Consider the following 24,383-nt stretch of genomic DNA (forward strand, 5'->3'; position numbering starts at 1 on the left):
TTTGTAGTTCTCACTCCCCTTCAGTACTAAACTGACTATTTGTTTGATGTCTCAGAATGTGTCCTATCAATTGATCACTTCCTGTAGTCAAGTTACGCCACAAATTTCTTTTCTCCCCAGTTTTGTTCAGTGGTCATTAGCCACGTGGTCTATTCATCTAATCTTCAGCATTCTTTTACAATGACACATTTTAAAAGTTTCTATTCTCTTATTGTTTGAACTGCTTGTCGTCCATGTTTCACTTTCATGGAAGGCTAAAGAAAAACAAACTCCGCAACACTTAAATTTAAATTCGATGTTAACAAATTTTTCTTCTTCACAAACGCTTTTCTTGCCATTGCCGTTCTGCATTTTGTGTCCTACTTTGGCCATAAGAGTTATTTTACTGCCAAAATGACGGAACTCCTTTACTAATTTTCGTGGCTCACTTCGTGATCGAATTTCTTCAGCACAGCCTGATTTAACTCGATTAAATTGGAGATTTGCTCCAACTCTTCACTCCTTTCTCAGACGCTTATAACTGCTATATGATTTTTTGTATAAGTTTTAAATAACGCATAAGTTTTAATAATATGTCTCCCTATGTTTTACACCTGCTACGTTCAGAAATTTAAGGAGTGTATCCCAAACAACATAGTCAAAATCTTTCTCCAAATCCACAAATGCTATAAAACGAGGGGTCCCTTTCCTTAATCTAAGATAAGTCATAGGGTCACTATTTCTCTAAAACCCAAACCGATCTTCCCCAAGCTCGGATTCTTCCAGTTTTTTCATTCTTCTGTAAATAATTAGTGTCCATATTTTGCAATCATGACTTATTAAACTGATAGTTCAGTAATATTTACACCTGCCAGCAACAGCAATTGGAATTATTACATTATTCTTGGAGTTTGAGGGTATTTGCCCTGTGTCATATATCTCCCACGCCCGATAGAATTGTTTAGTGATGGCTGGCTCTCCCGAAGATATTAGCTGTTCTAAGAGAATATCGACTACTGCAGGTTCCTCGTTTCGTCTTAGGACTTTCAGTGGTCTGTTATATTCACTTTGCAATACCATGTCTCCCATCTCATATTTATTTACTTCCTCTAGTTGTCTTCAGGTCCATTTACCTTGTAGAGCCCCTCCAAATGTCTCTTACACCTTTCAGCTTACCCATATTTGTTTTTTTTAATTTTTTTTTATTTTGGGTTACCAGTTATGACTTTCTGACTGGTTTGATGCGGCCCGCCATGAATTCCTCTCCTGTGCCAACCTCTTCATCTCAGAGTAGCACTTGCAACCTACGTTCTCAATTATTTGCTGGATGTATTCCAATCTCTGTCTTTCTCTACAGTTTTTGCCCTCTACAGTTCACTCAAGAACTGTGGAAGTCATTCCCTGATGTCTTAACAGATGTCCTGTCGTCCTTTCCCTTCTCCTTATCAGTGTTCTCCACATATTCCTTTCTTCTCCGATTCTGCGCAGATCCTCCTCATTCCTTACCTTATCAGTCCACCTAATTTTCGACATTCGTCTGTAGCGCTACATCTCAAATGCTTCGATTCTCTTGTGTTCCGGTTTTCCCACAGTCCATGTTTCACTACCATACAATGCTGTACTCCAGATGTACGTTCTCAGAAATTTCTTCCTCAGATTAAGGCCTATGTTCGATACTAGTAGACTTCTCCAGGCCAGGAAGGCCCTTTTTGCATTGCTAGTCTGCTTTTGATGGCCGGCCGTAGTGGCCGAGCGGTTCTAGGCGCTACGGTCTGGAACCGCGCGACCGCTACGGTCGCAGGTTCGAATCCTGCCTCGGGCATGCATGTGTGTGATGTCCTTAGGTTAGTTAGGTTTAAGTAGTTCTAAGTTCTAGGGGACTGATGGCCTCAGAAGTTGAGTCCCATAGTGCTGAGAGCCATTTGAACCATTTTGCTTTTGATGTCCTCATTGCTCCATCCGTCATTGCTTATTTTACTACCTTGGTAGCTGAATTCCTTAACTTCATCTACTTCGTGACCATCAATCCAAATGTTAAGTTTCTCGCTGTTCTCATTTCTGCTACAACTCATTACTTTCGTCTTTCTTCGATTTACTCTCAATCCATACTCTTTACTCATTTGACTGTTCATTCCGTTCAGCAGATCATGTAATTCATCTTTACTTCCACTCAGGATAGTAATGTCATCAGCGAATCGTATCATTGATATCCTTTCACTTTGAATTTATATTCCACTCCTGAACCTTTCTTTTATTTCCATCATTGCTTGTTCGATGTACAAATTGAACAGTAGGAGGGAAAGACTACAGCCTTGCCTTAGACCCTTTTTAATCCGAGCGCTCTTATTATTCCCTCTCGACTCTTGTACATATTGTATACGACCCGTCTCTCCCTATGGCTTACCTCTATTTTTCTCAGAATTTCGGACATCTTGCACCATTTTACATTGTCGAACGCTTTTTCCAGGACGACAGATGCTATGAACGTGTCTCGATTTTTCTTTAGTATTGCTTCCATTATCCACCGCAACGTCAGAATTGTTTCTCTCGTGCGTTTACCTTTTCTAAACCCAAACTGATCGTCATCTAGCGGGTCCCGAATTTTCTTTTCCGTTCTTCCGTATATTATTCTTGTCAGCAACTTGGATCATGCGCTGTTAAGCTGATTGTGCGATAATTCCTGCACTTGTCAGCCCTTGCAGTCTTCAGAATTGTGTCAGGTGATATGTCGCCAGACTCATACGTTCTACACACCAACGTGAATAGTGTTTACTTAATACTGGTATTCCATCCCAGCTCTTGATGTTCATTGAACTGGTTCTCTTTTTCTCCGTATGTTAAGGGACCGTTTTCCGGAACACTCTCGACCTATCTAACTAATTGATCTAAAATGTATGAGTGATCAATACTTTCAGTAGTATTAATACGGACTTGCATGCTAGTGGGAAGTAAGGAAACATCTCGGAAGCAAAGTGGTCAATGTGGTCAGTGAACTGAGCGCTGGGACAGCCAGGCGCCCTGTTGTGCTTCTTCTGGGAAGGGACTATGAGAGGAGTCGGCCACACAATGGCCGAGGACCGGCATAGCCTGCTCTGGCGCCGCAGTGCAGATTTCGGAGTAGAGAGGTTCCTGCAGCAACCACTTCGAGGAAGTTGTATGGCAGGGGGCGAGAAGGAACCTTGGCAGAGAGCGCTGTTGTCTGCCGAACGTAGACACGACTTTTGCGACGGACAGTGGAGATCTACAGGGTGTTACAAAAAGGTACGGCTAAACTTTCAGGAAACATTCCTCACACACAAATAAAGGAAAGATGTTATGTGGACATGTGTCCGGAAACGCTTAATTTCCATGTTAGAGCTCATTTTAGTTTCGTCAGTATGTACTGTACTTCCTCGATTCACCGCCAGTTGGCCCAATTGAAGGAAGGTAATGTTGACTTCGGTGCTTGTGTTGACATTCGACTCATTGCTCTACAGTACTAGCATCAAGCACATCAGTACGAAGCATCAACAGGTTAGTGTTCATCACGAACGTGGTTTTGCAGTCAGTGCGGAGTTGGCAGACGGAGTTGGCAGATGCCCATTTGATGTATGGATTAGGACGGGGCAATAGCCGTGCGCGGTACATTTGTATCGAGACAGATTTCCAGAACGAAGGTGTGCCGACAGGAAGACGTTCGAAGCAATTTATCGGCGTCTTAGGGAGCACGGAACATTCCAGCCTATGACTCGCGACTGGGGAAGACCTAGAACGACGAGGACACCTGCAATGGACGAGGTAGTTCTTCGTGCAGTTGACGATAACCCTAATGTCAGCGTCAGAGAAGTTGCTGCTGTACAAGGTAACGTTGACCACGTCACTGTATGGAGAGTGCTACGGGAGAACCAGTTGTTTCCGTACCATGTACAGCGTGTGCAGGCACTATCAGCAGTTGATTGGCCTCCATAGGTACACTTCTGCGAATGGTTCATCCTACAATGTGTCAATCCTCATTTCAGTGCAAATGTTCTCTTTACGGATGAGGCTTCATTCCAACGTGATCAAACTGTAAATTTTCACAATCAACATGTGTGGGCTGACGAGAATCCGCACGCAATTGTGCAATCACGTCATCAACACAGCTTTTCTGTGAACGTTTGGGCAGGCATTGTTGGTGATGATTGGGCCCCATGTTCTTCCACTTACGCTCGATGGAGCACGTTATCATGATTTCGTACGGGATACTCTACCTGTGCTGCTAGAACATGTGCCTTTACAAGTACGACACAACATGTGGTTCATGCACGATGGAGCTCCTGCACATTTCAGTCGAAGTGTTCGTACGCTTCTCAACGACAGATTCGGTGACCGATGGATTGGTAGAGGCGGACCAATTCCATGGCCTCCATGCTCTCCTGACCTCATCCCTCTTTACTTTCATTTATGGGGGCATTTGAAAGCTATTCTCTACGCAACCCCGGTACCAAATGTAGAGACTCTTCGTGCTCGTATTGTGGACGGCTGTGATACAATACGCCATTCTCCAGGGCTGCATCAGCGCATCAGGGATTCCATGCGACGGAGGGTGGATGCATGTATCCTCGCTAACGGAGGACATTTTAAACATTTCCTGTAACAAAGTGTTTGAAGTCACGCTGGTACTTTTTGTTGCTGTGTGTCTCCATTCCATGATTAATGTGATTTGAAGAGAAATAATAAAATGAGCTCTAACATGGAAAGTAAGCGTTTCCGGGCACATGTCCACATAACATATTTTCTTTCTTTGTGTGTGAGGAATGTTTCCTGAAAGTTTGGCCGTACCTTTTTGTAACAACCTGTATATCGGACAGATGAAAAGGAATCCGTCCAGTATTTGAAAACCTCTGGGTCCCTCTAAAAGCATGGGTCTTACACAAAAAACGTTTAAGAGCATAAGAAATACAGAATTAATTCATCTGGAACTTTTCCCAGAGTGAGTCGGGCACGGTAGTGCGGAATAGAAGCTTCTTTATTGGCTGAAGGAAAAGAAAGAGCGAGGAACGACTTCTTTCCAAGGCAATTATTACTAAGAATTTCACTGGTTAACCAAGTTAAACATGGGGCAGAAAATTAGATCTGCATTCGGAGAGTCGCATTTTTAGCGGTCGGAGCTTGCAAGAAATAGAATCGAGCCAGTAAGGTCTAACTTGTAAGGAAAAAGGCCGTAACGCGAGGCGGACGCTGTCTCAACGTAAAATCATAATTGATAATCCATTTTACTCTCCTCTCCTCTTGTCCCCTCGCAGGCAGAACTTCTCCGCAGGACTTCTACTTTGATCTGCACCAGAGAGCGTCAGCGTATGAGGCCAACTTAAAAGTAATTGCACCTGCGCTGTAGCAGGCTGAGGTCGCAGTATTTCTGCTACCAAGAGCCACCATATGTTGAGATCGAGCCGCTTCTGCATGACGTGTAGGCGAAATTAAATCAGTTTGCAACTTTAACATCTTAGAGCTTCACTCTAACGAGTTACCTTGCAAGTCCTGAAACGTTTGCTTCTCCCACAACATGTGCGAGGTATTATTTTCCATAAATCTACTTGTTGCCTTCAGCAGTTCTATTCTTTACTAACTCATTTCACGACAATCACTCAATACTTACGCTATTTATTTTTGGTTTCGCCCCGGATCCCTGTTTCAGATTAACAGACTTGCATTCGCACAGATTGCCTTTATCCTTTATCGAGGTGTTGCCACAGGATGCCTGTATGAAATACAGTATTACTGAGAAAAACGATGGAAAATCCAGAATCGAGTAGCGAAAATATTATGAAAATGTGTGTGAGAGAGAGTTGTGCTCAAGTGAATCCGTGTGTTTTCTAAGTTAGTAGAAGGTCTTTTGGCCAAAAGCTTACATTTATAGCTTTTTTTTTTGTACCTGACTCAAGGTCTGCCCTATGCGGTGAGTAGCAATCCATCTCTCCCATAATACTGTCATTACTGAGAATCAAGTTGTTTTGTCATAACTGCGAATTGTGAGGATGATAAATAAACCAAATGATTGATATACGCAGTTTCATTCAATTTCACAACCTTAATGATAGGAAAATCACCTTCACAGAGGTCTCTAATTGTCCTGTAGGCGGTATCCATCTTTCCTCTAGTTGTACATGCTCCTCTATAGTTACATTTGTCCTGTAGCCATTCTTGGTTAGAGATTTCGCATTTTCTATCAGTCTCACTTTTTAGTCGTTTGTATTCCCATTCGACTACCTCATTAGCTGTATTTTTATGTTTTCTCCTTTCATCAATTAATCTCAGTACCTCCTGTGATACTGAAAGATTTCTACAATGCCTCGTCTTTTTACCTATTTGATCCTCTGCTGCCTTCACTGTTTCATCTCTTAAAGCTGCCTAGTTGTTTTCTGCTGTGTTCATTTCCCCTGTTTCAGTTCATCGATGCCCAATGCTCCCTTTGAAATTCTCAACAACCTCTGGTTCTTTCTACTTATACGGGCCCCATCTTCCCGTCATGGGGTTCACGATGTTTCATGTGTACACGAGTGATAAGCAAAGAGCCACAAGCTATTGCGGCACCTACTTCCTTTACTGTTCTGCACTCTTTCATCTCTGACTATCCTTTCTTCTCTTGCTCTCTTTCTCGTGGTGGCAGCCTTTGATGGCAAGCCCATTATTCCCTAGGTTCTGCATTCCATTCTTGGAATATTCTTTCATTAACCACCTTTCGGGTGAAGTATTTTGTGATCCCCTTTTGTGTTTGACCTTCATTTCCCAAACTTTTCGGTAGTTTGAATCGACTGTGGAAGAACGCCAGTTGCATCCATTGTTAAAGATCATCTGTGAACAATACCTTTGTAGACTCTTATCTGTGCCTCAAAGTCAACACGATAGCCAAACCGATGTAGCGATTCAGCCACCAAATAATTGTCAAAATGCATGGTGAAAGTTTCAGCTTTCATATATGTCGCAAAAAATTGCTACTAGTTTCGGGCGATGACTATTATCAATCTTATCTGGCATAATCTTTCCTGCTGTTTATGCCAGCGAAGCCTGATAATGGTCATTGATCAAAACTAGTAGCGAATTGTGCAAAATAAATGGGAGCTGAAGGTTTCACCATTAATTTTATCAATCCGATGTTGTAAAGTCATTATGTACCAGTTCAGTTGAGCCCCATGAAAAAAAAAGAGGGCTCACACTGGTGATGCTCGAGCTGCTAACTCCCCACGTGTGCCAGGGAGTACATGCCCGTATACCTGGGGCATCAGGACTCCCAGCAACAGCCAGCGTTCAGGTGGTCTTTGCTGTGGCGCCCTTGAGGATGAGCCCTTAGTTGGAGTAAGTGGCTTCACGGCGGACTATCGCATAAAACGTATTAAACTACACCAGAACAGAGGCCATTCTGATAAGGTCGTCTCTTCACACAGGAATCGGAACTTCATTGTGGACAGAAGCAGCGTTTTTGCTAAATATCGTACAGTTGCAGGAGAGTTTCTCCATAGAATGCCCAGTGACTTCCTCTGCGCATTGCTCCCAATGGAAATTCAGGGTGATTACAATTAAAGTTAAACTTTCAAAACGCCTTAGAAATAACACCACTGATCAGAATGACGTCAAACTGCAACGTAATATTATCGGAGAAGGGGGAAAAAATGGCATAAGAAAAAAAAGTAGTGTCAAAATTGATCAATAGATGGCGCTGTATGTATCAGAACACGTAAATGAAATCACCTGTGACGGGGTCGACCTATTGAAGTTGGTATCAAAAATGTCTGGTACACGGCTTTTCCTCCTTACGCGTCTGCGACGTTCGCCATGAATGTCTCAATGCAGGACCGCACTCTGCTTGTAAAGCTGTATTACAAGAATGACGACTATGCACACGTCTCTCTGCAAAAGTTCCGGACACTGAAGGGTTTGAAAAAAGGCGTTGGTCCAATGACTGCCGTGGGTCTAGAGAAAATGATTCGTAAATTCGAAAAGACGAGTTCTTTTGGTGTGCAACCTTGTAGAGGGAGGAAACGAATTGATTCGACGTCAGCGGAAGCAGTGGCCATAGCAATGCACAAGGAGACGAGTGGTGGTGTGCAAACGCGCAGTGCACGGAGAATTGCCCGAACACTGGACATACCCGTGAGCATGGTGCGTAAAAACCTAAGAAACATCCTTCTTTGCTATCCATTGAAAATTACTCATGTGCACCAGTTGCTACCTGTTGACATGCCAGCAAGAGAGACCGCGCGCGTACGGGATTCAGCTCGGCGCAGCGGCAGTGCTCTTCAAGGTCATGCGTAGCTGACGTCATGCATTGCGTAACGAGCTAAAAATACTGTTCTCGCTCTATGGCCTCCGGTCAATGTAGCGTACGTCTTGGGTTCAGAATCTAGCCGGTCAATGTTTTTTTTATAATTTTTTTTTTTTAAAGGAAATCAGGATAGGATAAGAAATTCTTTATTTTAATTTCTGTAATAATGTGTTACATCTCCAGTAACTTGTATTTTAGCACATCTTCCTGCACCTTTAATCCACAGACACACACTCTCCTGTTCACTTATTTTACGGTGATTCCTTGTTCTAAACCAAAATGCCTGGTTAGATGTGAAGTAGGATATACCCAAATCTCTATTGAACACTTCTCCAACATGAAAAGTGCGGTAGGCTATCACATCTCTTGCATTAAAACCTTCCAAACCAGTAACATTCTTCACTTTATCACCATTATAACGAACAACAGCAACAGTAATCCAACCATTACCAGCTTGATGTGTGTCTAATTGGGTAAGTGTGTCTGTGGATTAAAGGTGCAGGAAGATGTGCTAAAATACAAGTTACTGGAGATGTAACACATTATTACAGAAATTAAAATAAAGAATTTCTTATCCTATCCTGATTTCCTTTAAAAAAAAAAAATTATAAAAAAAACATTGACCGGCTAGATTCTGAACCCACTTCGCATGGAAGTGGACGATGACTGGCCGTGGAACTGTCGAATATGGGCAACGGAAAATCCACACGCAAATCAACGAGTACCACTTCATCCTGAAAAGGCCACTGTGTGGTGCGGATTTACGGCATATTTATCATAGTGCCATATATTTTCGAAGAGAAGTGTAGTCCTGTTACTGTACCGTCACTGGTAAGCGCTATGAGTGTCTTTTGCGCAATCACGTCATTCCAGCTCTCCAACAGCATGGATGTTTGGATGGGATTATTTTTATGCAAGATGGCGCACCTCTGCACATTTCAAACCCAGTTAAGCAGCCGGTGAAGCGTCGTTTCTTAAATGCTAGAATTATCATTCCTATCACCTGATCTTAATCCGTGAGCCTTCTAGCTGGGGAGCTATCTGAAAGATATTGTGTTCAGTGTTCTGATTGCAAACTTAGCTGCATTGAAGGCAAGCATTGCGCAACACATTCTGAACGTGACCCGGGAGACACGTCGATCAGTTGTGGAACATTCCGTTTCTCGATTTCAACTTGTTGCAGAAAACGGTGGACAGCATACTGAACAAGTTTTGCACCAGTCACACGAAAATTAATAATCCGAATTGCTTTTGATTGATGCTTTTTATACTGTTTTTGGCCTCAGGGCAGTTAAAAACTGATGTGAGTGATGATTTTTGTGCGTTTTTTTTTTGCCTCAGGACAATTAAAAGCCGATTTTTCCCATCCGATGTGATATGACTTCGCCGTGGTGGATGGTCTTACGTAATTAACAATATCACACCTGTACACCCATGGACACTGAACAGTACAATTTGTTTAACGTCAAACGTACACCTTAGGCATTGTTGTGTAATTCGTAATTTGCAGTCGACCACAATTATATCATGATGCTTACAGCGCCATCTATTGCCACATTTTGTAACTATTTATTTTACTTCTGCTATACGTTTTACCCCTTTCTCCGCTAAAATTCCGTTGTAGTTAGACGTCATTATGACCAGTGGTATTATTTCTACAGCGGTTTGAAAGTTTAAGTTTAATTATTAATCACCCTGTACATTCTCAGAAATTTCTTCCTCAAATTCGGGCCTTTGTTTGATACTAGTATTCTTGTCTTGGCCAGAAATGCCCTTTTTGCCAGTGCTAGTCTGCCTTTGATGTCCTCCTTACTCCGTCCGTCGTTGGTTATTTTGCTGCCTAGATAGTAGAATTCCTTAACTTCATCTACTTCGTGACCATCAATTCTGATATTAAGTTCCGCGCTGTTCTCATTTCTGCTACTTCTCATTACCTTCGTCTTTCTTCGATTTACTCTTAATCCATATTCTGCACTCATTAGATTGTTCATTCCATTCATTTTATCACGTAATTCTTCACTTTCACTGAGGGTAGCAATCTCATCAGCGAATCGTATCACTGATATCGTTTCACCTTGAATTTTAATTCCACTCCTGAACCTTTCTTTTATTTCCATTACTGCTTCTTCTATGTACAGATTGAACAGTAGCGGAAAAGACTACATCCCTTCTTACAACCTTATTAATCCGAGCGCTTCGTTCTTGGTCGTCCCCTTTTGGCTCTTGTACATATTGTATATTAGCCGTTTCTCCCTATAGCTTACCCCTATTTTTACCAGAATTTCGAAGATCTTTCACCACTTTACACTGTTGAACGCTTATTCCAGGTCGACAAATACTATGAGCGTGTCTGGACTTTTCTATAGTCGTGCTTCCATTATCGACCAAACGTTAGAATTGCCTCTCTGGTGCCTTTACCTCACCTAAAGCCAAACTGATCATCATCTAGAACAACCTCAATTTTCTTTTCCATTCTTCTGTATATTATTCTTGTCAGCAACTTCGATCATGAGCTTTTAAGCTGATTGTGCCATAATTTTCGCATTTGTCAGCTCTTGCTGTCTTCGGAATAGTGTGGATGGTCTTTTTCCGAAAGTCAGGTGGTATATCGCCACTCATACGTTCTACACACGAAGGTGAATAGTCTTTTTGTTGCCACTTCTCCCAACGATTTTAGAAATTCTGATGGGATGTTATCTATCCCTTCTGCTTTATTTGATCTTAAATCCTCCAAAGCTCTTTCAAATTCTGATTCTAATATTGGGTCCTCTATCTCTTCTAAATCAACTCCTATTTCTTCTTCTATCAAATCACAAAAACGTTCCTCCCTCATAGAGGACTTTAGTGTACTCTTTCAACTCACCCACTCTCTCTCTTCTGCACTTAGCAGTGGAATTCCTGTTGCACTCATAATGTTACCATCCTTGCTTTTAATGTCGCCGAAGATTGTTTTGACTTCTAACATTCTGCGTGGTGTCTGTTTGTTCTAAGTCGTGTCTCCCTACCACTTTCGCGCAACGACGCTCTGAGCGTGTTTTTTAGGGAATTGACTAGTTTGAACCTGGGACCTACTGCTGGTAAGGAGACGCCAGACCACACATTACATGTAGAGTTCAGAAGAGTTCAGTGAGACTAGCGATGATATAACCAAATACTTAATGTTTTCAGCGTCAGCTCCACTGCACTCCCTGTAAAAGAATCTTACTACTAACTAAATTTAGTGGAAGGGGTTCAAGGCTTTCCTATTTTTAGTTAGCTGGTAAAATAACGTCAAAAAAGCAGTTAAGTTTACCATTGGAAATTTTATTCTACTCACAAAACATTGTTTATAAATTGCACTATTGATAAAAGGGGCCGGCCGAAGTGGCCGTGCGGTTCTAGGTGCTGGAGTCTGGAACCGCGAGACCGCTACGGTCGCAGGTTCGAATCCTGCCTCAGGCATGGATGTGAGTGATGTTCTTAGATTAGTTAGGTTTAACTGGTTCTAAGTTCTAGGGGACTAATGACCTCAGAGGTTGAGTCCCATAATGCTCAGAGCCATTTTTTTGATAAAAGGAAATATTTTAATACAGGATGATAAAAACCAACTGCGTTCAACAAAAATGTGAACGAATATTCCCTGAGTGGGTTTCCAAGTTCTACAATGGATCGAAGGATGTCCTATGCCATATCACATCTATAATCTAGGTTTAAATTAAGTTTCACAAAAGAGAAAACTATCAAAATGGTCTACAGTGACCCTCAATTATCTTTAATTACTTATCTAACTTGTCGTAAATTACAGTGGCTGATGTGGCTTCTCAATAATTATATAACAGAAAAATCATTGCGTTTCAGATTTTAACTTACGTAGCAAATGTGAATACCATGAGCTTCAATTGACGATCGACACTAGTATTACGTAAAAAGGGGGTGTAACAGATGAGACTTCTGCAGTTCTGAGTGAAGCCTTATGCGCTCAAAAATGCGGCATCGGGTGCGTTCATTACCTTGTCAGTGTTCGTCAGGGGGCGGCGGGCGGCACAGCTCCATGCACCTCGCCGTCTCGGAAGCAACTCCCTCCTAACTTCTCCTTACTACAATTTACCGAAGTTGGTTTAAAAAAAACTATCTGGCTGTGTTTTCATCTGACCAATCAGGGTCGCAATGTTAACCTTAAGCTCCGCCTACAAAAATTCTGTCTATCCAATGAGAAATGTTATACGTTTCGTGGTGGGGCAATGTTTTTAACGTTTGCAACGTAACAGAGACGCGAAAAAGTCTCACGCTAAAATTTGCAGCTGGTGTGGCCCTTTTAGTGTTATCATAAGATCTATACTGTTCTTTTGGAGGGCTCTATCTTTTTACGTGAGCTGGGGGGTGGTCCCGGCGGTTACTTTTCGTGGTGGGACAATGTTTTTAACGTTTGCAACGTAACAGAGACGCGAAAAAGTCTCACGCTAAAACAGTGTTATCGTAAGATCTATACTGTTCTTCTGGAGGGCTCTATCTTTTAACATGGGCTGTGGGTGGTCCTGGTGGTTGGCTGGAGACGTGGGTGTCCGTCCCTCATCGTAGGGCCTTCTAGCTTAACATGGTTCTGCTCTCGGCTTCTGTTCTCGTTTCTTCCCTCAGAACTGCGTCTGTTTCGCGGTGGGAAGGTATGACATGCATTTAGGCGTTCTTGTGTTAGTCTGTGGTATTTCATTTGCTCACTCATTGATCGTATTACTTTGGTTAATTTAATGTCAGGATTTATTCGGAGCTATGTGACATACTACTGGATTTGCTTATCATGTCAGGGTTGTCATGGAAGGTGTTGAATTTACCTGACACCTTACAGACTTTCCTGTACGCCGAGTCAGTCCTTATGACAATCGTTTCGTTTTCAGTTTCTTCACATTTTTTATGGGGCCATTTCGCCTTAGCTTCTCAGCAGTTCCTATTTATTTCATTCTTTAGCGACTTGTATTTCTGAATTTCCCTGAACATTTTTGTGCTTCCTTCTTTCCCTTAACATCTGAAGTATTTCTTCTGTTACCCATTATTTCTTCGAAGACACCTCCTTTGTACCTATGTTTTTCTTTCCAACTTCTGTGATTGCCTTTTTAGATATCTCCATTCCTCTTCAACTTTTCTGCCTACTGAGCTATTCCTTATTGCTGTACCCGTAGCTTTAGAAAACTTCAATCGAATTGCGTCATCCCTTAGTACTTCTGTTTCACTCTTCCTTGCTTATTGATACTTCCTGACTAATCTCTTGAATTTCAGCCTACTATTCATCAGTATTAGACACGGTGGGTAGTCTAAGTGAAATACTGATACTAGAGAGTCCAGACCTCCATTTGACATCGTGTGAATTAATAATACATTGTCAAAGTTGCGAGAGATATTTGCTGTTGTATTTCTTAAGTCAAATGATGGCATTTACGTCTTTAATGTTCAGATAATGCTTTACCGATTGTGTATTGCATTGATGTAAACGAATTATTGTTTGACGTTAAAACATGCTATATACACTACTGGCCATTAAAATTGCTACACCACGAAGATGATGTGCTACAGATGCGAAATTTAACCGACAGGAAGAAGATGCTGTGATATGCAAATGATTCGCTTTTCAGAGCATTCACACAAGGTTGGCGCCGGTGGCGACACGTACAACGTGCTGACATGAGCAAAGTTTCCAACCGATTTCTCATACACAAGCAGCAGTTGACCGGCGTTGCCTGGTGAAACGTTGTTGTGATGCCTCGTGTAAGGAGGAGAAATGCGTACCATCACGTTTCCGACTTTGATAAAGGTCGGATTGTAACCTAACGCGATTGCGGTTTATCGTATCGCGACATTGCTGCTCGCGTTGGTCGAGATCCAATGAGCGTTAGCAGAATATGGAGTCGGTGGGTTCAGGAAGGTAATACGGAACGCCGTGCTGCATCGCAACGGCCTCATATCACTAGCAGTCTAGATGACAGGCATCTTATCCGCATGGATGTTACGGATCGTGCAGCCACGTCTCGATCCCTGTGTCAACAGACGGGGACGTTTGCAAGACAACAACCATCTGCACGAACAGTTCGACGACGTTTGCAGCAGCATGGACTATCAGCTCGGAGTCCATGGCTGACGTTACCCTTGATGCTGCATCACAGACAGGAGCGCCTGCGATGGTGTACTCAACGAAGAACCTGGGTGCGCGAATAGCAAAACGTCATTTCTTCGGATGAATCCAGGTTCTGTTTACAGCATCATGATGGTCGCATTCGTGTTTGGCGACATCGCGGTGAACGTACATTGGAAGCGTGTATTCGTCATCGCCGTACTGGCGTATCACCCGGTGTGATGGTATGGGGTGACATTGGTTTCACGTCTGGGTCACCTCTCGTTCGCAATGACAGCACTTTGAACAGTGGACGTTACATTTCAGATGTGTTACTACCCGTGGCTCTACCCTTCATTCGATCCCTGCGAAACCCTACATTTCAGCAGGATAATGCACGACCGCATGTTGTAGGTCCTGTACGGGCCTTTCTGGATACAGAAAATGTTCGACTGTTGCCCTGGCCAGCACATTCTCCAGATCTCTCACCAATTGAAAACGTCTGGTCAATGGTGGCCGAGCAACTGGCTCGTCACAATACGCCAGTCACTACTCTTGATGAACTGTGGTATCGTGTTGAAGTTGCATAGGCAGCTGTAGCTGTACACGCCATCCAAGCTCTGTTTGACTCAATGCGCAGGCGTATCAAGGCCGTTATTACGGCCAGAGGTGGTTGTTATGGGTACTGATTTCTCATGATCTATGCACCCAAATTGCGTGAAAATGTAATCACATGTCAGTTCTAGTATAATATATTTGTCCAATGAATACCCGTTTATCATCTGCTTTTCTTCTTGGTGTAACAATTTTAATGGCCAGTGGTGTATATTATTGTTAGTATTATGAAACTCATGTGAAATGCCAGAATGCCACGTTAAACTTAGTGACGACAGGAATTTATATTTGGTATTTTGCAGGGAGGGGATGGGGGTGAGAGGCAGTTCTAAACTGTAGCGCCCTGGGCACTCTTCCGTCGCCGCCGGCGGTCTCATAAGGTCGGTGGCGGAGTGTTGGCTACGTCACAAGTACGACGTCGTCTGGCACAGCATGGCCCAGTTGTACCGGTTTTGACAGTGTCAATAGAAAGTCGTCTATCTTGCGGCGGTGACTTGTCAAACTGGAGACACTGTAGCGTAGCCCTCTGTGCCGATGGCCTACTACGTTGAGCAGGGGTTTGAATACACTTGTCTGGACCTGACCACACGGAAGATGCATCACGCGGAAGTTTCTCTGAACAGAAGTCGATGTGGATGTTGCAACACAGAAGAAGGTCCGCACAGGAGCGGCTGTCTTCTCTCAGTTGCTCTGTGGCAACTGGTGACGGCTAGGCTGTTGTTATGGCCGTTCCACTAGACAAGCAGTATGTATGCTTTAAATAGAAAATAGCTTATGAAAGACCATAACAGACCCACATCTTGAAAGAACTCTCTCCTGTCCACACAGATCTTACTGCGAGGGCAATCCATGAAGAAATGAAAGTTTGTCTTTAATAAATTCAAGACATATATTTTTATCAACAAAACAAAACCTGTTAATTTCAGAACTAAAAATTACTTTATTTCTGTATCTAATCAAGTTTATTATTATCATACGGACACCACTGTATCACACAGTGCTTTTAGATTCGTTTACCTGATCTTCCACATGGCTATATGACACTTACATTGCCTGTGTGATCAATTTTTCTTTTTTCAGTCCACTTGGTTTTTCTTTTAATTTACGCTCTGGCTGTATTTCTGAACAGTTTACCTTTTCACTGACAGGATTCCTATCTACTATTCTACTACTTCTATCTGGGCTTTCTCAAGAATATTTTTAACTTGTTGGACGTGTGGTATATTCTTTAATTTTACCATATGTATTGAAATTTTGTGTGTAAGCCTCATTGTTGAGAGTTCCTGACCATCTACATAAAATTTTAGTAATGTCTGCTATCAGGTTTGACGATTTCTGTTGCTTTATCCTTTGTTTAGTTGATGGTAAGTGTAAGTTATCCCACCTCACTCAGCATTTGAACATTTAAGTAGTGCGCCAGCGGTTGTTATTTGAATTGAGGCATTGTGTCACCGCTGGGCTTTGGCGCCAGGAGGTACATGAATGAGGCAGTATATTTTGGGAGCCCGTCCATAACGAGAGCCATATCAGACTGTGAATCGAATTCTACTAATATAATAAGTTTCGTTACAATGTGGCATGAATGTTGTGAAGAATAGGATGAAAGTATTTTTATGGAACTCTGTCGTATCCTCTACTATGTGAAGTGTTGCTGCCTGTAGTGTTTATATACATGTGACCCTGAACTGTTATCGAAATATTTGTGATACAATGCCCTCCATGCCGCAAACCTCAATTCACATCTTCAGTTGATTTTTCCCACTTCTTAGACTTCTTAGATCGTCGCTATTGCCTAGGCTGTCTGGTATTGCTGAGGTGTTATCCCACTACTGGAGAGCCTCAGCAATAATGACAATCTAAGAAAGAAAAAAAAATTAGCTGAAGATGTGAATTGAAGTTTGTGTTAAGGAATGCAATGGATTATGATAGCAGCTGTGTTAGCTCTAATGCTTTGGTGGTGTAATGGCTAGCATATCTGCATAGTAAGCAAGAACACAATTTTTGATTCATTTCTTCAGCTCCCATCATTATCGTAGAATTTAGACCTGTTCAGTAATGAAAGACCAAGAATTTATTTTGGCCACACATATCTATGGTCATACACATCAAATATACAGTGCAACTCGTTATTTCACTGCAAGATTTTCAGAATATACACTAGTGTATTTCTAAACTTGTGGGGTGGTATTCAAAATTTGCATCGTTGCCTACAATGTACCTGATTTTTTCCTTGAAGGAGGCATGTTTCTAAGCTTATAGGTTCTTGAAACTTCCTGACAGATTAAAACTATGTGATGGAACTTGGAACTCGAACCTGGGACATTTCTCCATCACAGACAAATTCTCTACCAATTAAACTCTCTATGCATGACCCAGGACCTGTGTTCGCAACTTTATTTCTGTCAGGACCTCATCTCTTGCTACCCACACTTTCTGACGTTCCCGTGAATAACCTCTGGGACCAGAATTCTTGGGAGAAATGATACAACGGAGAATGGGTTTAGCAACAGCCTAGGGCACATGTCTTCAAACTGTAGCCCGAGCCAAATATTTGTGTGGTCCGACCATTGTTTATAATAACGTGCATATGTGCGCCCAGGATGGTAGAAGTTTACAGCTTTTTTGGCCGATATTAGTCAAAAATACAACAAACTTAATTTGGATATGGAAGGACCAAACAAGATTACAATGGCCAACGACTAATAAAATATTTACGTTTGAAGCCAATCTATGGGTGTCAGATAAAATATGTTTGATTCTTAGTTTCTAGTGCGATTTTTAGACACCACAGGCTATTATAAGGGCCTGAAAACTATTTGTGCGGACAGCCAGAGAGCGATGGAGAATATACTGTCCTTGGACTTCATTCACCAGGTCCACTTCTCAGCTCGCCTAAACTGAAATAAAATGCAAAAGGAATCAGAAATAATAATGATAAAGAAAAGTGTACTGCCGTTTAATAAAACAGTGTATTACGATTAATGTTCACACACACACAAGAAATTGGTTCTTAAAATAGTGTTTACCATCACACTTACCACTAAAAACAATTCTGAGACAATTTCTACAGTTTGTAGACAAGTTAAAGCTTGCCGCGCGATTTTCTACAAACACTAACATAGCGGGCGTCACACAAAACGGAACACTAAGAACGGAATACAGGCTTTAAAATCTTAATCAGTTTTAGTTCAGTTTTACACAGTTTCACCAGTTAAGTGCGACAAGTCATTCGGCCGTAACGCAGCCGTGTCAGCCATTATTAACGCCCTGATGCGATAATCTACCAACAGCCGTATATATTGTAGAAATTTATTTTATTTTATGAACTTCTGAGTGCTACCAGTTTCGGCATTACATTGATGCCATCTTCAGGCCCCTGTACAATGAGTAGAAGAAATGTACTATTATAAAAAAAAGAACATACTTAAAAATTGACAGGCATCATGTTAACTATGTAAGTGGCTCAAAGAGATATATTGTATATCATTAAAACTATATGTAACATTAGGACACATATGCTTCTGCCTACGCCATGCTGTTGTTAATAGTTTTCACTGTTTTACTCAAATGCAGCATTACATATGAATATATGTGTACGCTATTATTCATAAAACCGTAACACAGAGCTGTAATAGGCCATGCAACACATCAGATGTACTGCATACATTCGTATGTCCAGTGGAACAGTGGAAGAATTTTTTAAATAAAAATTAACTAATATAAATAACAATAAAATAAATTAGAATACAACAAAATGTGACAACCACGTCAGAATACATAGTTACTTATGTGTGGTATAGGTCGTATTGTGTGTGGTACGACAAACAGCTGCCGCAATATTAACGATAAAAAGCTTAAAGGAGTTTCTCTTAAAACCCAATTTGCATTCACGAAGTAAACCAATGCAATCGTATTATAAAATCATCAAACACCTGGTCATCGTAGATACTTCATTAGGACCCTTATGTAGGACACCCCACATTATGCTGAGTGGATTAATACAATGCCAGTAGCTGCCTCATGTAATCATGGTTACAAAGAAGTTTCTCAATCTCTGTATATCAAGAAATGTCTATCTCCCTACATATAAGTCCTATACAATTATGCAGGATTATGCCAAGTGGAATCAATTGAATAAAAAGGAAAGGAAGATAATGAGAGATATAAGAGGCCACCTATATGTATAAAATCGCAAAATGAAATGTATACAATCCCTAAGACTAAGGGTATGACGTATAACCATGTCAAATCATTCTGAGGTTGCATTAAGGGCAGGTGTAGTAGCGTATGAGATGACTATCCGGATCTTAAGTACATCATCCAGTGTCATCATATTAGGTTTAAGACCTTAATGAGGCAGAAACTATCTGCATTGGTCAAAATGTCACAGTACCTAATGTTTACTGTGTCCAGTTACTTCCGACACCTCTCTGGTATATTGGGCAATAGCGTTACGCAATATTTGCATTTCGTCTATCAACCTCTTCCTACATGAATCGTAGTAAATGGTATATTAACTTTTAATACCACGGCAACGCCGATGTAGATATAAGTGACAGGATGGACAAAAAATTTTTAGTAGTTTAGACTAAGGTGTAGATTGCCATCGACACCTAAGACAAGGGATTTTTATCCGAAGTTCACATATTTTATATTTTTAATTTTGACTCGTATATGTTAAGTGTTTGTGCTTGGTTCACATCAGATCTGTATTATTTGAACTTAATCTAAACACTGCGTCCCCATCGAATTACATGGCCTTTGGTGCATTTGAAGCTAGTGAGTTTTTACACTTTTTTGGTAACGTTACAGATGTTTAAGACTTACTTCTGATAACATTCCTCGGTTAGGTATTCGTATAACCTTACTACAATTTAGTTATAAGTGGGTGTTTACCACAGTGAGTATGTGGTTAGCTGGTACCTAAAATGGATGAACAGTTTTACTGATACAGCGTTATAGCTGTTATCCCCTCTAGATTTGATGATATCTGTATGCATAAATAGGCAGTGACTTATATTTCAACTTTGGTCCAGGTCATCAGTGATGTACCAGCAAAATTACTTATGTTCTCATAGACATTGTTGGGTCAAATGAGATACTTATAATACTTGAGTACTGATGATCATGGGGATTGCAGGATAATACTTTGGAATTTTGTGCGCTATAATTAGCTGCTATTTTGATATTTGCCAATATAAGGCACTTCCCCTCCCATGGAAGTTGTCCACTGCCATAACTTACAAATGTGTCCAACATCATTTTATAACCCTGTTGGATTACTATACTGTTCAACTATCGTTGCACTCTTGAGTTGCCACTTAACCAATTTTATACTTTGATGCAACATTGCATTTAATGGGTATAAGTCCGTTATTGTCTGACTTAACTAGTCAAATATTTTGACCAGTTTTTAGGTACCATGACGTTTTGACCCATGCAGATAGTTTCTGACTCATTAAGGTCATTAGACCAAATATGATGACACTGGATGATGTACTTAAGATCCGGATAGTCATCTCATACGCTACTACACCTGCCCTTAATGCAACCTCAGAATGATTTGACATGGTTATACGTCATACCCTTAGTCTTAGGGATTGTATACATTTCATTTTGAGATTTTATGCGTATAGGTGGCCTCTTATATCTCTCATTTTCTTCCTTTCCTTTTTATTCAATCGATTCCACTTGGCATAATCCTGCATAATTGTATAGTACTTATATGTAGGGAGATAGACATTTCTTGATATACAGAGATTGAGAAACTTCTTTGTAACCATGACTACATGAGGCAGCTACTGGCGTTGTATTAATCCACTCAGCACACTTTGGGGTGTCCTACATAAGGGTCCTAATGAAGTGTCTATGATGACCAGGTGTTTGATGATTTTATAGTACAATTGCATTGATTTACTTCGTGAATGCAATTGGGTTTTGAGACAAACTCTTTTATGCTTTTTATCGAAAATGTTGCGGCAGCTGTTTGTCGTACCACACACAATACGACCTATACCACACATAAGTAACTATGTATTCTGACCTGGTTGTCACATTTTGTTGTATTCTAATTTATTTTATTGTTATTTATATTAGTTAATTTTTATTTAAAAAATTCTTCCACTGTTCCACTGGACATACGAATGTATGCAGTATATCTGATGTGTTGCGTGGCCTATTACAACTCTGTGTTACGGTTTTATGAATAGTAGCGTATACATATGTTCATATATCATGCTTTATTTGAGTAAAACAGTGAAAAATATTAACAACAGCATGGCATAGGCAGAATCATATGTGCCCTAGTGTTACATATAGTTTTAATGATATACAATATATCTCTTTGAGCCACTTACATAGTTAACATGATGCCTGTCAATTTTTAAGTATGTTCTTTTTTTATATAATAGTACATTTCTGCTACTCATTGTACAGGGGCCTGAAGATGGAATCAATGTAATGCCGAAACTGGTAGCACATAGAAGTTCATAAAATAAAATAAACTTCTACAATACATACGGCTGTTGGTAAGTTCATGCCAGCCGTCGTCCCACGATGCATAATGGATCAACAAAGGTTATTAACACCATCCGAAACTTACACCCATCGAAGGACCTCACAGGAGCCGACGCCTTGATGCTTGTATTGCTTGAGGACAGCAGAGGAAACACTTGCTCAAACACTACTTTCAGCGTTGGCAGCAGCCTCCAGCCAGCATCATTTGCGACTGCGAAATTATTTATATCGTTATTAGATGAAGATTAACAATGATCACAATTTTTCTATAAGTATCTCGGCACTTCATTTATGAGACATAAAATCCCTAGCCTAATAACTCTTAAACTTTGAACTCCAGAATTTTCCAAATGGCACCAACTGTCTCTGTTTTAATTCTGTACCTTTTAACCTTTACAATAGTATCTTGAAACTTGGTACAACTTTACTATTACATATACTGAATACAGTATTGTCATCTTGGCTTTGGAGCATAATGACGAAGATTACTTTATCTAACTCGTTTTACAAAATTTATGTACGGAAATTTGGTTTTTCTTAGTGATTCAAAAAGTGGATGACGTATCTTCATAGAAACTTCGACCATATGTTTTTGTGGTAAACTGAACCTGGTTCTAGAAGTAGAACTTAGTAACTGTAATATCACACACGTCTAACATTTCGGAAAACTGGAATAATTCAGAAAGGAAAGAGGTTGCTTCCTGGAAAATTCCATCATGTGTGTGCGTGATAAATTGCTCCTCATTCAAAAAGTAGAACTTTGTAGCTTTAATAATAGGAGAATCTCAGAATTTTACAAAAGTTTATTTCTGAAGTAACTAATTAGTGTTCCATATTGGATTCAAAATATGCAAGCTCTTCAAAGTCTTACTTAATCCGGACTACTTTTGAAACTGTATTTAATAAAAAAAATTATATAAGTGTATCCTACAGTCTCTTTGTTAGCGCTCACAGCAAATGTCAGATATTGTGTTGGACTGTTTGTGGCCAGGCGACTGGAAAAAAAGGCCTTAATACTTTACTCACCTCACTATCACTGGCTTGCTTCTCCACAAACCTGCAACTGTATGTAAATGAACATGAAGAAAAGATTTGTCTACTTGTCCAGCTGTTGCTATGCTCTGATTACACCTACCTATCACGAATGTACACTGACAGAAAAAAAAAATCACAACATGAAGAAAGAGTTGTGCAACGTAAATGAATATTCGTAGGCATGTTTCTACATCTGACAAATCATGTCTGTTCAAATTTCGCGACACTAGCGCTATTGGCGCCACTTTCTTTCTTTCGGCCTTCTCCCGCGTCACGCGAAGTCGGCTTTGTTATTACGGATTTGGCAGTATTAGTTGCAGAGGATGCCCTTCCTGCAGCCAGCACGAAACCTCCGGGACGTAAGTAGTGTACGCCAGCTGTTTGCGTCTAGTGTAAGCCATGAAATAGTGCGAACGTCTGAAAATGTCTGAGTCGTCTAACTGGGGCGGAACGTGGTGATCAGCCCGGTATTCACCTATCAGGATGTGGAAAACCGCCTAAAAACCACATCCAGGCTGGCCGGCATACCGACCCTCGTCGTTAATCCGGTGGGCGGACTCGATTCAGGGCCGGCGCGCCTACCCGAGTCCAGGAAGCAGCGCATTAGCGCTCGCGGCTACCGTGGCGGATATTAGCGCCACTACGAGGGTGCAAATCAGGCTTGCATTAAATACAAGCTTTAACGGTCATGAGCATTAGCTACCTTCGAGACTGGAGGTGGTGGGTTGATGTTAGTGAAGAATGCCTTTACGACAGCAAAGGCGCCATCATTGAATTTGAACGAGTTCGTATAATATGGCTACGAGAAGCTGGATGTTCCTTCTGCGATATTTCAGAAAGACATGTCAAGAATTTAGCCACTGTACGTGATTGCTGGCAGCGGTGGTCAACGAAAATGTGAGGCCGCAAGGATAACAGGCTCCGGATGGCGACGTGGCACTACTGAGAGGGAACACAATCGTGTTTGGTATATGGCCCTGGAGCATCTGCAGCAGCAATTTTGAGCAGCATTTGGCACTAGAGTGACACAATGAGTTTTTACAAATCGGCTACTTCAAGAACAGCTCCGAGCCAGACGCCCTGCAGCATGCATCTGAAACCAAGCTTTTAATGGTTGCTGGCAGTTTATTGAAAATGTTTGTTCCTGTATACTGGACCCCTTTTTGGACCAAAGCAAGCGATTTTACGTCTTTATGTAGATCGTCCTCATTCCTAGTATTGATACTATGTACTGAGCTATTGGTTAGAAATAGAGATACATTACTTGCAACAAATTTCATTAAGGAATAAATATATTGCGAACCAGTTGTTTTTTATATGATGTTCTTGAATTTACACCACAAATGATTCTTATTACACGCTTTTGCACGCTAGAAACTTTTGCTGGATTTGATGAGTTACCCCATAATATGATTCCATATGAACAAAGTAGAATGAAAGTAACAGACATATGCAAGTATATTTATATTTTTATCTCCTACATTTGACATCATTCTCATTGCAAATTCAGACTGTTTAGGTGCTTCAGCAATTCTGTGGTATGCCCTTCTCAAATGAGTTTATTATCGAGTTGTAATCCCAGAAATCGACCCACCAGGTTAGCTGATAGCGTTAATGCGCAGATTCCTCGGCTCGGGCCGGCCGGTGTGGCCGTGCGGTTCTAGGCGATTCGGTCTGGAACCGCGTGACCGTTACGGTCGCAGGTTCGAATCCTGCCTCGGACATGGATATGTGTGATGTCATTAGGTTAGTTAGGTTTAAGTAGTTCTAAGTTCTAGGGGACTGGTGACCACAGATGTTAAGTCCCATAGTGCTAAGAGCCATTTGAACCATCTTTTGAACCTGGGCTCGGGTAGGCGCGCCGACCCCAGATCGAAT

The sequence above is a fragment of the Schistocerca americana genome, chromosome 1 (assembly GCF_021461395.2).
Source record: "Schistocerca americana isolate TAMUIC-IGC-003095 chromosome 1, iqSchAmer2.1, whole genome shotgun sequence".
NCBI lineage: Eukaryota > Metazoa > Arthropoda > Insecta > Orthoptera > Acrididae > Schistocerca > Schistocerca americana.